General features: G+C 41.5%; 1 protein-coding gene across 5 annotated transcripts in view; it reads left to right on the forward strand.

Moving 5' to 3' along the window:
* Positions 1-14,231, forward strand: part of LOC135091114 (uncharacterized) — a 544,598-nt gene that overhangs the window by 299,162 nt on the left and 231,205 nt on the right. For all 5 annotated transcript variants that reach the window (XM_063988513.1, XM_063988533.1, XM_063988552.1 and 2 more), the window contains exon 6: positions 2,261-2,388. The gene's annotated coding sequence lies outside the window, so the exon portion shown is untranslated. The remainder of the gene's footprint in view (positions 1-2,260; positions 2,389-14,231) is intronic.

The raw sequence follows: 14,231 nt of genomic DNA on the forward strand, positions 1-14,231 counted from the left end.
CCCGCCGTCATAACTGCCGCGATCCGAACTTTTATTTTGACGGTCATAAATAAATTTCAGACCATAACTCAAAAATGTTTTCTTCATGCATTTATTTATATTTTTTCCCTGCCTCTTCCCTCCCTTGCCGCCTTACGCAGGAAACCATAACTTATCCGCCATCGCCTTGGACCCATAACTCATCCTCCACAAACACGTACTCGAGAAAGCTCTCTTGCCGAGTCGAATCTTCCCAAAACACGTTAAATGAATCCCCACTGCTAATGGTGAACTCCTTGGCGCTGGTGGGGGAATGGCGTAGGGAGTAGCGGCGGGGAAAAGAGGGAGCGGCGGGGCATTAAAGGCAGGGGGCGCTAAGACTTACTGGTGCTGGAGTGGTGGGGGCGCTGCACCAATGGGAGGAATGGGGCTATGACTCTGGCTGCCGAGGAGAGGGAGGTTATCATTAGAACGCACTAACCTGTAGGGAATAGAGAACCGCTGAAAGTGACGAAAGGACTGCATCATGTAGGCGCCAGAAAAGAGAGCGAGACAGAGAGAGAGAAAGGGTAAAAGCAGGTTAATAGGTTACGAGAGGATAAGAGTAAGAGGTTAAGAGTAAGAAAAAGTTTATGTTGTGGAAGTGCAGCAGCAGGACGGCAAAGAGGCGGGAATGTGCTGAGGGGGCGTGGGAGAAGTTAAGTGCCTCCTTCAGGTAAGTGTTCTTCATTTATCCCAGGTGTCGTGCTCTGGAGGGTCAGCGTCAGTCCTCCAAGGTTAATTTCACGCCTTGGGTTTTCATACAAGCCCCGGATAAATTTATTATTATTTTTTTTTATTTATTTATTTTTATGTTTTATTTGTTTATTAATTTTATTTCATTTATTTATTTTACTTTTTGTATTTATTTATTTATTTATTTTATTTTTTTGAGAATGAGTTCTAACTTATCTGTCACATAAAAGGTTTCGTGTTTCATTTTCCATTAATTGTAAATTGGCAAAATGAGTTAATAGTTTGTAGATTAAGAATATGTAATGATTTTTTTTTTTTTTTGGGGGGGAGGGTTCTTCCTCAGGCATGGAACGATTAACTTTCGAATTTAAGAATGAAGAAAAGATGAGACAAGCGAGTGGAGGCAGTGGTGTGGGAAGACGCAGGGTGAGGCTGAGGTAACTCATTTTGGATCAAGTCTTTCTCAGAGATATTATTCTTAAAAAGTCCTCCGTGTAGACATTAGAAGTACAGGACTTCAGCCTGAGTTTCATTGCATCACTAACTATTTAAACGAATTCTATTTTTTAACTGCCAGAATACATTTTTTTTTAATTGATCAAGATTTTTACATTAAGTAATCAGCTGTGAGGCAAAACTCGTTACAAAAATTGAGGTGCATTAAACTTTCATTCGTTGAAGTTTACGATGAAATGTCATTAACCCGGCCTTTGTTTCACTAGTGGTACCTTGCGGCGCTGCCGCTGCTGGCCGCATCTTTACCCCTGAGACGGGGAGCGCCGCGTCACATGTATCACCCTGGTGTGTGTGTGTGTGTGTGTGTGTGTGTGTGTGTGTGTGTGTGTGTGTGTGTGTGTGTGTGTGTGTGTGTGTCTGGTACTCTACCCTGATAGCACCATTGTCATCCTTTCTGCTAAATCTCTGCTTCAACATTTGCTAAATCTCAAACGTGAGAACACTTCGGAGGTTTCTTGTCTACTTCAACTTTAGACACTGTTTTAATATTAGAAGTGTTTTAGTGTCCCACAGTTGTGTTTTCATCATTATTTAGCGGCACAGGCAGTTAAAAGATGTGTAATCCTTATGTGTGTGTGTAGGAATAACATAATACGTATTCACAGTCTGATGTGTCGAATTTTTCTCTATTTATTATTATACCTGTTTTTTTGTTGTTGTTTTTTTTAGTTTGTATCAGTATTTACATTAAAATCTTCTTGGAAGTACAAGTTCATTCATCTTGTTTGAGGAAAGTGTTTGCTTTACCTCTAATAAGACAAAGCACTGTTCTATAATCTTGGCTTTTTGTCTTCTAAAGCTTTTGGAATTCTGTTTGGTGGAATGATTATCAGCTTACAGTTTTCCGTGTAAATCGTCTGCGTAATATTTGTATGTTTGATGTATAGTATTACCTTCGAGTTCTAAGAATCCTGTGGAGTCATTTTATGTTACAAATCCTGTTATGTTGCCTTGTGAAGTCATAATTGAAAAGTATCTATATGAAATCTTGTTAAGTCGGTAAAGTTGCTTTTCTCTTTATCTTTTCCAGCAATTCTTCATGCCTCCCGAGACATGCCAATACACACACACACACACACACACACAAGGCCTGGTCGGTGTGGCGCAGCTCTCAAGTGAGGGAGCGGCGGGAAGTCACTCCACGCGTGTCATGTCAAGGTAAAATATGTTTATTTCTTTCTTCCGTTTTTTTTTTTTTTTTTTTTTTTTTGCATTGTTGTGTTTTTTTTTTTTTTTTTTTTGTTGTTGTTCCTATTATTTATTTCATGGGCAGTGTTGTTACTGAACTTTCTTACGTTGCACCTCTTCCACGATATGCATCTCCCGCCTTCTTCTACACTGAACATCCTCGGTTTGTCCATTTCTTATACTCTAAATTGGAAACTTCACATCTCATCTGTAGCTAAAACAACTTCTATGAAGTTAGGTGTTCTGAGACGTCTCTGCCAGTTTTTCTCACTCCCTGCCCCTGCCATCTGCTACCTCTATACAAGGGCCTTACCCGTCCATGTATGGAGTCTGTTTCACATGTCTGGAGGGGTTCCAATCATACCGCTCTTTTAGACAGTGTGGAATGAAATGTTTTTCGTCTCATCAATTCCTCTCCTCCAACTGACTGTCTTCAGCCTTTCTCTCATCGCCGCAATGTTGCATCTCTTGCTATCTTTTACCGCTATATTCATGCTAACTGCTCTTCTGATCTTGGTAACTGCATGCCTCCCGTCCTCCCGCGGCCTCGCTTCACAAATTTTCGTCTTTCTCTCACTACTGTTCTGTCCATCTCTCTAATGCAAAAGTTAACCAGTATTCTCAATTATTCATCCTTTTCTCTGGTAAACTCTGGAACTCCCTGCCTGCTTCTGCATTTCCACCTTCCTGTGACTTGAATTTCTTCAAAAGGGAGGTTTCAAGACACCTATCCTTCAATTTTTAAGTACTGCTTCGGATCCTATTCGGGGACCGGCATCTCAGTGGGCTTTTATTTATTTTTTTTTTTAGATTTGTGTTGCCCTTGGCCGGTGTCCCTCCTACATAAAAAAAAATGTATTCCTTATTACTCGTAGACTTTGTATAAAAAATAATTAGAGAGAGAGAGAGAGAGAGAGAGAGAGAGAGAGAGAGAAAATATTCACAGATATGTAATTGCAACGACAAATATTAATTCACAGGTATTAACGGTTCATTACTCCAAGTAGAACATCATTATCCTTGTCTATTAGACTTGCTTGACTTTAGCTAGCTGTGAATTGAATTATTATGTGAACGAATTTGTCATTATTTTCAGTGGTAGACTACAATCTGAACTGAAAAAAGTTTAAAACGAGCTCTCTCTCTCTCTCTCTCTCTCTCTCTCTCTCTCTCTCTCTCTCTCTCTCTCTCTCTCTCTCTCTCTCTCTCTCTCTCTCTCTCTCTCTCTCTCTCTCTCTCTCTCTCTCTCTCTCTCTCTCTCTCTCTCTCTCATTTCTCGCCTTTCCTCCTCATGGTTCCTAACTTCACTGACCTGTCTTTGCCCTGCGTCCATCCTTTCCATTCCTCCACTACACTCCTCACCATTCCTCCCCTCCCACACTCCCGCCATTCCCTCTCAGTCATATACAGCATTATTGACTCAGGTTTCGGTTCACCAACTTTTAATTTCCGAATTTTGTGAGGGGTCAGTCTTGACGAAATCCACGTCCTGTTTTCTCACGAGGAACACCAATCAACTTCACACTCTTTTCTTTTTTATCTTTTTAACTCTACTTTATCCTTTGTATATATATATATATATATATATATATATATATATATATATATATATATATATATATATATATATATATATATATATATATATATATATATATATATATATATAAATATATACATATATATATATATATATATATATATATATATATATATATATATATATATATATATATATATATATATATATATATATATAGTGTAATTTCCATTTTTTGGCTTCCGATCGAACTGGTTTAGATAAATTTTACTTTTCATAAGAGTGTTACAACTGCTGAATGTTTCTGTACTTTTTTTTTTCTGACAAATAATCACATAACTGTCTAAAGTTTAAATACTGCGCGCTTTTTTTTTTTCTTTCTCAAGTATTGCAGTGAGTGCTTCGCACTCAGCGGATATCCTACATTTCAACTCTGGGCAGTATTCCTCAACATTTGTGTCTCGTCTTTTATTCTGACATGAAGTTATGGGTAGATTTTCAGCGGTATTTTCACGCTCCTTGTGATAATTTAACAATATTTCGAGGTCACCAGTATGAAAAAAAGAACTCGTGAAAATTTGATTCATCATTTCTGTGGGATTTGAAAATTGTCTTAATGGGAGAACAAAGCGTTTCAAAATATGAGCTTCTGTTCATTTAACTATGAGACCTCGGGAAGAACACCTCTGCATCTACATTTCTTGTCACTGAACAAAATAGTGACTTAAAGCAAAATATTCCATTTCATTTTAGTGGCATTTCTATCGCTATAGAATGACAATGTAGGTAAGAGGGGAGAATGTTCAAACAATTTCATTCTTGCAAGACCCGATGCACACCAGGGCACAGGTTATTTTGTGAATATTGAATCATATGCAAATTATTGTTCAGTATTCATATATTCTTTTTCCAACAGCTGAGTCAGAAGTGTGCATCAGCAGTATATAGCAGAAATGTAGTGGCTCTCAAAGGTTTGTCTTTGTGCTTACCTGTCTGTCTGTCTATCTGTATCTCTCTCTCTCTCTCTCTCTCTCTCTCTCTCTCTCTCTCTCTCTCTCTCTCTCTCTCTCTCTCTCTCTCTCTCTCTCTCTCTCTCTCTCTCTCTCTCTCTCTCTCTCTCTCTCTCTCTCTCTCTCTCTCTCTCTCTCTCTCTCTCTCTCTCTCTCTCTCTCTCTCTCTCTCTCTCTCTCTCTCTCTCTTAGTAAAGCTATCCTCAAAATTACTTATACACTGATAATTGACAAATATGACAATAACAATAGTTATATTTATAGGATGGTAAGCAGCTTAGAAGGCAAGGATTTAAAACCTGATCGGCTAGGGCGTGCCCGAGGGAGTTTACATAAAGGTGGCGTGAGCTCAGCTGCAGAAGACAACTAATATTCGTTAAATCTGCAGCACTATGGAATTATACATTAAGAGGTTTACATACAGGACTACAAGAGCTCAAAAAGTAGTGGTGCATAAAGATTGTATTTATATTTTTCAGGTCACCAGATTTATGAATTTTAGAATTTGCTTAATAATTCGTCATTTGTAAGGTCTTTATTCTCCGTTATTGACCAATTTTCTTACTAGTAAATCTGCCAACATGTATAATTGTTAGTAGTTATGTGCCCATTGCTTTGTCTGTCACTCCATGTGTTAACCATTTTACTGCAATACGCAACACTTTACAGCACTGAAAGCAGTGCAGGGAGACTTTACAAGCATCTACAAGAAAGAAGGAGATGAAGAAGAATATATTTTGTAATTTCTAGGCGGCGCAATGATTGGAGGTGACTGTAGAACTAGATAAGGTGTCTCAGAGTGGTTAGTGGTGAAGGAAAGGTGTGTCAAATACCTGTGAAAGGGTTAAGTGGACTTTTCTCCCTGCAGTTCCTGTGGCGAGGACTTTATTTGCGTTATTCTTTATTATCGCGTAAAAGTTCACAGCCACAAGTATTATTTTTATTTTATTTTATTATTATTTTTACTCTTTTAGTGTTCTTTTAGGCTCAGGGTCGCACATTTATTGTCGTGATGCGCCTACCCATCAATCCCAAATTTCGTGCATTGATATTTGTTAACACATTCGTAAATTACATGACAGGCAGGCAGACATACAGATTCTCTCTCTCTCTCTCTCTCTCTCTCTCTCTCTCTCTCTCTCTCTCTCTCTCTCTCTCTCTCTCTCTCTCTCTCTCTCTCTCTCTCTCTCTCTCTCTCTCTCTCTCTCTCACACACACACACACACACACACACACACACACACACACACACACACACACACACACACACACACACACACACACACACACACACACACTATAACTGTATAATGCCTTTTAGACTTTCAACTTTTCACCATAATACTAAAAAAATGAACTCAAAACTTCATCATTGTTTTTTTTCCTTAACACATTCAGCAGCTCATTTCATTTTCACAGTTTCATTACTCTTCAAACCTCCCACATACGCCTAAACACTGACCATATATATATATATATTTTTTTTTTTAATTAAAGAAACAGTATCTGGTATCCTGCTGACGTGTTGCTTCCTCTCGGGCCGGTGGTGAACGATGAAGCAGGAAGGAAGGGAAGCAGAGAGACAAGGAAGGAATGAGGGAGGGGGAGTAGAAAGAAATAAGGGAGGGAGAAGGGAAGATCAAGAGCATCAGGAATCATGAGGAACAGGTTAGTAATGACGATAACCACCTCGATGATTCAGGTAATGCTGCGTCTTCCGCTTTCAATGTTTTTTTTTTTTTCAAGTATCGAAGAGAGAGAGAGAGAGAGAGAGAGAGAGAGAGAGAGAGAGAGAGAGAGAGAGAGAGAGAGAGAGAGAGAGAGTGTGTGTGTGTGTGTGTGTGTGTGTGTGTGTGTGTGTTCTGACAATTAATCGAAGTGAGTGTTAGTAAAATCCTCTGTGTGTGTGTCTGTATGTGCGTGTGTACTATGTATATGCGTACGTGCGTTCTTTACCCAATGCATCACACAACAACAGCGGGGGATTGATGATAATTGAGGCCTTAGCATTGCCTCTGTATTTTTAAAAGTTTTCACGTTCGCCGGGAAATTATTGGCACTTTGTTGTTAAGTTGGCGAGCAAGCGAGCGAGCGAGGGAGTGAGTGGGTAACACCGCTACGCAGGTACACACACACACACACACACACACACACACACACACACACACACGCACGTATCTTCCTGTGTATATTTATGTTATATTTATGGCATTCTTATTTACTTGTAAAGGATCGTCCCTGTTGGTGCATATGCTCATAACACATAAATTCCAGTCATCCACACCTGCAGCGCTTCACACCACCGTAAAGTGCTGTAGTGGTAGTGGCGGTGGAGCTGGTGGTGGTGGTGGTGCGTAAGTATACAGTGTATACCAGTACGTGTGCCTGGCTCTCTAAAAGTTTGAGTAGTGGAGGGTGGAGGGCGGGAGATCATGAATCTTGGAACCTCACTTAAGCTCTAAATCACTTTGGAGTCTCCCTCGCCGCCGCCTACTCCGTCGATCCTGCTTAAAGTTCCGCGGCGCTGCGAGATGGCGTTAATGAGCCACCTGAGGCGCGAGGGAGGCAGCGGGGCGAGGCGGTAGCGGGGCAAAGTGGCAGCGCTTATCAGGGAGGTTGCGGTGAAGTGAAAGGGGCTGCGATGGGAGGAGGATGTGAGGGTGGTTGTTGTGGTCGTTGCTGTAGGGTTGAACAGTGATAGGTGTTTTTTTTTGTTTTTTTTTCCAGGGAGGGATGAAGGGAAGGGGTGGTGATTGAAGGTGATGGGAGGGTAATTGTAGTAGTTTTTTTGGTGTGGTGATGACAGTGATTGGTAGTAGTGGTTGCAGTTGCTGTGGTGGTGGCAGTGATGAAGTGACGATAGTGGTGATGAAAGTAGGGAGGCATGAAGGGAAGGGATGGTAAGTGAAGAGTAAAAAGTGATGTGAGGATGATTGTTGTGATGGTAACAGTGACAGGTAGTGGTTGTAGTTGTGGTGATTGTGGTGGAAATAGTGATGGTGGAAATAGAGAGGGATGAAGGGCAAGGGGAGGGTATGAAGGAAGGTAAGTGTTATTGAGACCTCGTTAAGTAGTTTTTACCTCGCCATGTTTTTTTTTTTTCTTTCTTTTCTCTCCATTGTCTCCTCTGTCTCTGCCCTTAACTAATTTCCTTTTTTTGCGTAAGGCGTTTAATTTTTCGTGTAGCTGTTCTGGCAACGGCTTGTTAGTGTCTTTCTTCCGTGTTCCTCAATACATATTTTCATCCCCTTTGATCTATTACTTATTTAAAACATTCCACGTAATCCGATCAACTATAGAGTATTTTCAAGCTGTACACTCTAACGTTTCTTTTCACAGCTTCTTTTACCTTTCCTCTCTCTTTTGTTTTAGTCGCCGCTACCTTGGTGAGGACATTATTGGATTCCGCGAACGGCACCTTCCTTTAAACCTTTGTTGCGTCACACTGGCCTTGAACTTCCTTATACACGACAGACGAAGAGGAAGACGAATTAACTTGTGTCATTCACTATGTTCTATTCATCTTCTTTGTGTGTGTGTGTGTGTGTGTGTGTGTGTGTGTGTGTGTGTGTGTGTGTGTGTGTGTGTGTGTGTGTGTCTGTGTCTGTGTGTGTGTATCTTGTGTGTGTGTCTGTGTGTGTGTGTGTGTGTTGTGTAAGAGGGACACTGGCACTGGTTAAGGTCTAGAGAAGGAATTAATTTTCTCTCATGTAAGAAATGTGTGTGTGAGGGGAGAAATGGATACATGCACCTGTATATTACGTTCAGACTCTTATACTTTTATTTTTTATTGATATGAAATGATTTTGTCCATTATTTAACTTTTTTTTTTTTTTTACGAAAGTCGTACATTAACTTTCCTCGCCACTGCGTTGAATAAAAGACACAACACAAGAAGATAACTTTAATATATTTCAACAATCTACATTCTTTGAAGTTAGTCTTTCACCACGTAGTAAAAATGGAAAACTGTAAGGAATTTGCTTTCTCTAGATCCTTATTTTTTATCGGTCAGATTGTGTTAGGGTTAAATAATGTTTGGCTAAATTAAGTTAGGTTATGTTTGGCTAAGTTAGGTTACGTTATGTTACGTTAGGTTAGATTAGATTAGGTTAGGTTTGGTTATGTTAGGGTCGGTTAGGTTAGGTTAAATTCGATTGAATCAGGTTAGGTTAAATTAGGTTAGGTTAGGTTATGTTAGGTTTGGTTAGGTTAAATTAGGTTGCGTTAGGTTAGGTTGGGTTACGTTAGGTTAGATAAGGTTAGGTTAAATTTGGTCAGGTTAGCTTAGGTTGGGAAAACTCATCACTGAAGGAAATAACTTTAGGTGGCTTGTTTTTTATGGTGAATCTTCGTGGCTGGAATATACACTTATGGGATTTGCATACTGGGAGACTTGTATTGGGCTCCTGTGGCGGGAAAGACAGTTTTAGTGGCGGGTGAGGGCAAACATTTCCCAGGCCCTGCGGAACTTGGCGGCGAGGCTTTTATGATTACAGGGAAGAGGTAAGTGATGGGACGGGGTGAAGGGGACAGGGATGGGATAAGTGATGGGGCGCGATGAAGGGAACAGCCGCGGGTGGGACTAAGACGAGATTTTATGAAGCGCTCCCTTGATAAAATAACAGAGTGCATTTGGAAGTTATGTGGAACTGTATATGTACGGATGTATGTAATATTATATAACTCTAGATAGATAGATAGATAGATAGATAGATAGATATAACCAAGTACCATTGTAGGAACCTTCGTATTGTAACATGTACTACATCTTGTTAGTTTCCAAGTTTACATTTTTATGTGTCTATATATAAGACCGCAAAACATGTCTCTCTCTGCATATTTCTTAGACATATTTTTTTCAGGGTTATTGGATCTAACCACATAACTACATTGTACGTTATAATATAATTTATGTATGTTTGTTGTATGTAATACACCAGTATAGCATAATCGAAAAAAAAAAATCCATGAGCTAGGTACGTACAAGCATAACACGAATTTATAGACCCAAGATATATCCTCAAACTTTACGTGCAAATAACAAACGGCGCAGAAGTTGCCAATAAATAATAATAATATAAAAAGTTTGCCGTGAATATTAATGGCCTGTAGCTCAAAGTGTCCAACATTGTGATTGATGCCAGGTAGATGGTGTCCGCTCGGAAAATTATGTCCCGCTTTAGTACTTTACCGCTAATTCATTCTGGGACCTCGGTGGCTGCGACGAACGCACAGTAGATATATTCTCAACGGTAAGCTGGACCTTAATGGGTATGTATTGATGTGTGGGTGAAAACAGCATCACTTAAAACCTTCATTGAGGGAGAATGTCATTGACTGTCTGTGATGCGTGCAAAGCGATGTGCTCGTTGTGTTCATGTGGATTTGTAGACAATGGCAGTGGTGGGGGACAGATTCATGATAGTGGTTATATAAGGCAGGAAGAGGAAAGGTTGGCCCTACACACACACACACACACACACACACACACACACACACACACACACAAAGAGAGAGAGAGAGAGAGAGAGAGAGAGAGAGAGAGAGAGAGAGAGAGAGAGAGAGAGAGAGAGAGAGAGAGAGAGCGCTTGTGTGTGTGTGTGTGTGTGTGTGTGTGTGTGTGTGTGTGTGTGTGTGTGTGTGTGTGTGTGTGTGTGTTGGCATGGGTAAACTATGGAGACGGAGGCAAAAGATTACTTGAACTAAAAACGTTAAATTGCATCCAATTCTGAGAACTTCGGCGTAGATAAGAGCATATTGCAGCAAAAGTGTACCGTAGTGACTTCTTCACTGGAAAGGCATTTGATGCTTCTATAAATATTTCATGTTTTTATTCTGTAGTTCCACCCACCAATCATTGTGCGTAGTTAAACGATTCACGCACAGAAGCCACACAGAGGCCTAACTTCGCAACTGTCTAAGGTTTCTGAATGGAACAGAATAAACCTTGTGTTGTGGAAAGCCTGAAAGTTCCAATTCTTTCATTTATCTACTTGACCTCACCTTTCCGGCAACTGTCCTGTCTTTTAAACTTACATTGAATTGCCCTCCCCCTTTTTTCTCCATTGGACACTAGAAATGATTTATGGAAATCCTAATTGAAAATTTCATGTTCTTTTAAACTAAGACATCTACTTTAAAATGAGGTGCTCTGTGTTGCCTCAACTATTTTTCTTATGCAAAATGGACATATTAGCTGACTCTTAATTATTTGAATATATTTAATTTTTATTTTTTTTCTCTATATATCAGCCAACAAATTATGTTAGTTGCCTCTGCATAAATCGCTTCTTGCAGTTTGAAATAACGTCATACACATACTTTTCTCTATATTAATAAACGGGAGAAGAGGAGACAATATGTAAGCAGGCATTCCAGGAGTAGTGAGGTTAAGAGAAGGGAGCATATTCGTCGTCGTTCCCACCTCAGCACGGCTCAGAATAGTACAGACGGTTCGAAGTGCGAGTCTTCAATAGCTGCGTACTCCCCGGCTTGGGTCACTGTCTTGGGTCATTGCCTTAGGTCACTCCCTTGGGTCACTGCCTTGGGTCACTCCCTTGGGTCACTGCCTTGGGTCACTGCCTTGGGTCACTGCCTTGGGTCCCTGCCTTGGGTCCCTGCCTTGGGTCCCTGCCTTGGGTCCCTGCCTTGGGTCACTGCCTTGGGTCACTGCCTTGGGTCACTCCCTTGGGTCACTGCCTTGGGTCACTGCCTTGGGTAACTGTCTTGGGTCATTGCCTTGGGTCACTGTCTTGGGTCATTGCCTTGGGTCACTCCCTTGGGTCACTGCCTTGGGTCCAACACGAACGTCCGCATCCGGAGAGCTTTTGCATGCAGCGATGTTCTCCCCTCGCGCGATATTCCTCGGCGGTCATAAAGCCGAGGCTGTAGCGCGGAGGCGGCCGAGCGAGGGTGACGGAGGGGCTTCTAGCTGAGCCCTAAGTGAACATCTGCGCACATTTGCATAGATAGCGGAGCCTCTCCACTCTTCCTCTCACGCCGCACCTCACTCGCTCATTCCTCGTCCCTCACCCTCATCCCCGCAGCAGCCGCCGGACAAGTGCTCTCGCCGCCATAATGAGCGAATAAGTTGAGGGGTGCGTGGCGCCACTCTGCGGCAGGTGTGTGGAGGTGCTGGTGGTGGTGGTGGTGGTGGTGGTGGTGGTGGTGGTGGTGTTGGTGAGGGCCGCCCTTCAGCTTGCCAGTGTTTGCTTTCGCGTTTTTGAAGTATAGGAGAGATGGACTGCATACGTTAACTCTGTTTGCCTCTTAACACATTCCTCTTTCTATTTCCAGTTTTTCATCAAAGCTATTTTTAGTGTTTTTTTTTTTTTTTTTTTCTCTCTCTCTTTTTTCATGTCTCCTCTCCACCTTTTCTTCGTGACCTCCTTTTTGCATACTAAATTCATCCTAACGTCTCCTCTTAAAGTTCCTTGCCCTCGCCTCCCGCGTCAGCTCAGCCTCCCTCCATCACACATTCTCTAATAAGGGGAGCGAGGATGGGGTGCTTCGGGTGCCCACTTTCCCTTAGAGCGTCTCGCCCCTCTCCACCCTCACGTAACGGCTGCCAGGGAAAGTTACTTGAGAGAGGGGAGAGCGCTGAAGATCGTAGTAAGAGGGAAGGCGTCTAGTGTAAGAGCCCTATATTATGTGAGGGCTAAAGGCGGGGCTGGAGGGGCGGCGACTCGGTATGCATGATTTGTCCGGCGCGTGTGGGGAATGTGTTGCAATGTCCGGCACTGGCATGGACCATCAAAGAATACAAGAAGACGTGAGGGGAGAGAGAGAGAGAGAGAGAGAGAGAGAGAGAGAGAGAGAGAGAGAGAGAGAGAGAGAGAGAGAGAGAGAGAGAGAGATGGTATAGACAAGCGGCGCCTCTCCCACATTAGTATCCTGCGAGAGCTTGGTGGGGAATGGGTGAGCCTTTGTGCAGTCATCTTCACCCGCCATCACCGCTCCAATGATTGTTGTCCATCTCTGAGTTCCGAGATTAGGCGGCAAGCCGATCACCACCATCAAGATCCATGACTATGACGTCAATTGGATTAGAAAAAAGTACATATAGTATCAGAGTTTTATTATTATTATTATTATTATTATTATTATTATTATTATTATTATTATTATTATTATTATTATTATTATTATTATTATTACTATGAATCTGAGAATGTGACGCCTCAACCATTCTTCCTGTGTACTTTTCAAGCGGCAGTTGAAACTCGGTACATGTGTAGATATACTGAATGTTCGTTTTCCCTGAAGCGTACGTGAATATTCCTTAGTTATAGCCATTTTTCTTTTCTGTGTGTGTGTGTGTGTGTGGGTGGGTGTGTGTGTGTGTGTGTGGCGTGGAGGCCTCTCACAATGCTGGCAGTGCTGGAGGCGTCATCATAAGCGTCCGCGGAAGACATAGCTTGATCAGCATCACGGCAGGAATGTGAGAAGGCACTACAAATACTAAATAAAAATATTAGTAGTCTTTGATGCTTTCCTTGTGTTCACCAAAATGACGCACGATGAAACACTGTCAATAGAAAACGCCTTCACGTGTCCGCTGTATTATCAGAAGTAGAACACCTTAGAAAACGAAACTGTTAGCCTAGTGGTGTATGGACATCACATATAAGTGGACGGTCTATTGAGCTGATTGTGTTGTTAGTGAAAGAATGATGAGATATGTAATCATAAATTCAAGGACAAATTCGGCATGTAAACTTTATAATTTTATATAGCGAAAGTACACGAGAGTCGGTGGAGTGTAGCGAACAATTTAAGTAAGAAACTCCATTAGAGACAGGAGTCGTCAGGCGTGATGGTAGAAGTACTCAAGGGTACTGGTTGCGCTGAAATGCTTTTACGAAATTGTCAGAGTTGGAGAAGAATCAGAGTAAAGCTATTGAAGAAGAACAGTCTGAGAGAGGGCTGCGTGTGGTCGATAGGTGGGAAAATGAGTCTGAAATGCATTAAGGGCTCTCTGTGCCTCCTTGGAGCGAGATAGAAAGGTCAGAAGTTAAGTGTTTTCAGCAAGTCTGCGAGTGACTTGAAGTTCCTGTCGAGATGGTAAGTTATTAAGATACTTAGAGAGGTGAGGAGTTAGGTCTCGGTGAAGGAGCAGGAATGGGAGTAGGAATCTTATTAAAGACATTTCTGTGAACTTCCGTAAAGCAATGCAAGGCACCTTCATAAATATAACAAAAAAATGTCTGTGAAGTTTAAGTGAGAAAACTGAGAATAAATATGTTCTTTTCGGTAAAAAA

Source organism: Scylla paramamosain, chromosome 3 (assembly GCF_035594125.1).
Source record: "Scylla paramamosain isolate STU-SP2022 chromosome 3, ASM3559412v1, whole genome shotgun sequence".
In the NCBI taxonomy this organism is placed as follows: Eukaryota; Metazoa; Arthropoda; class Malacostraca; order Decapoda; family Portunidae; genus Scylla; species Scylla paramamosain.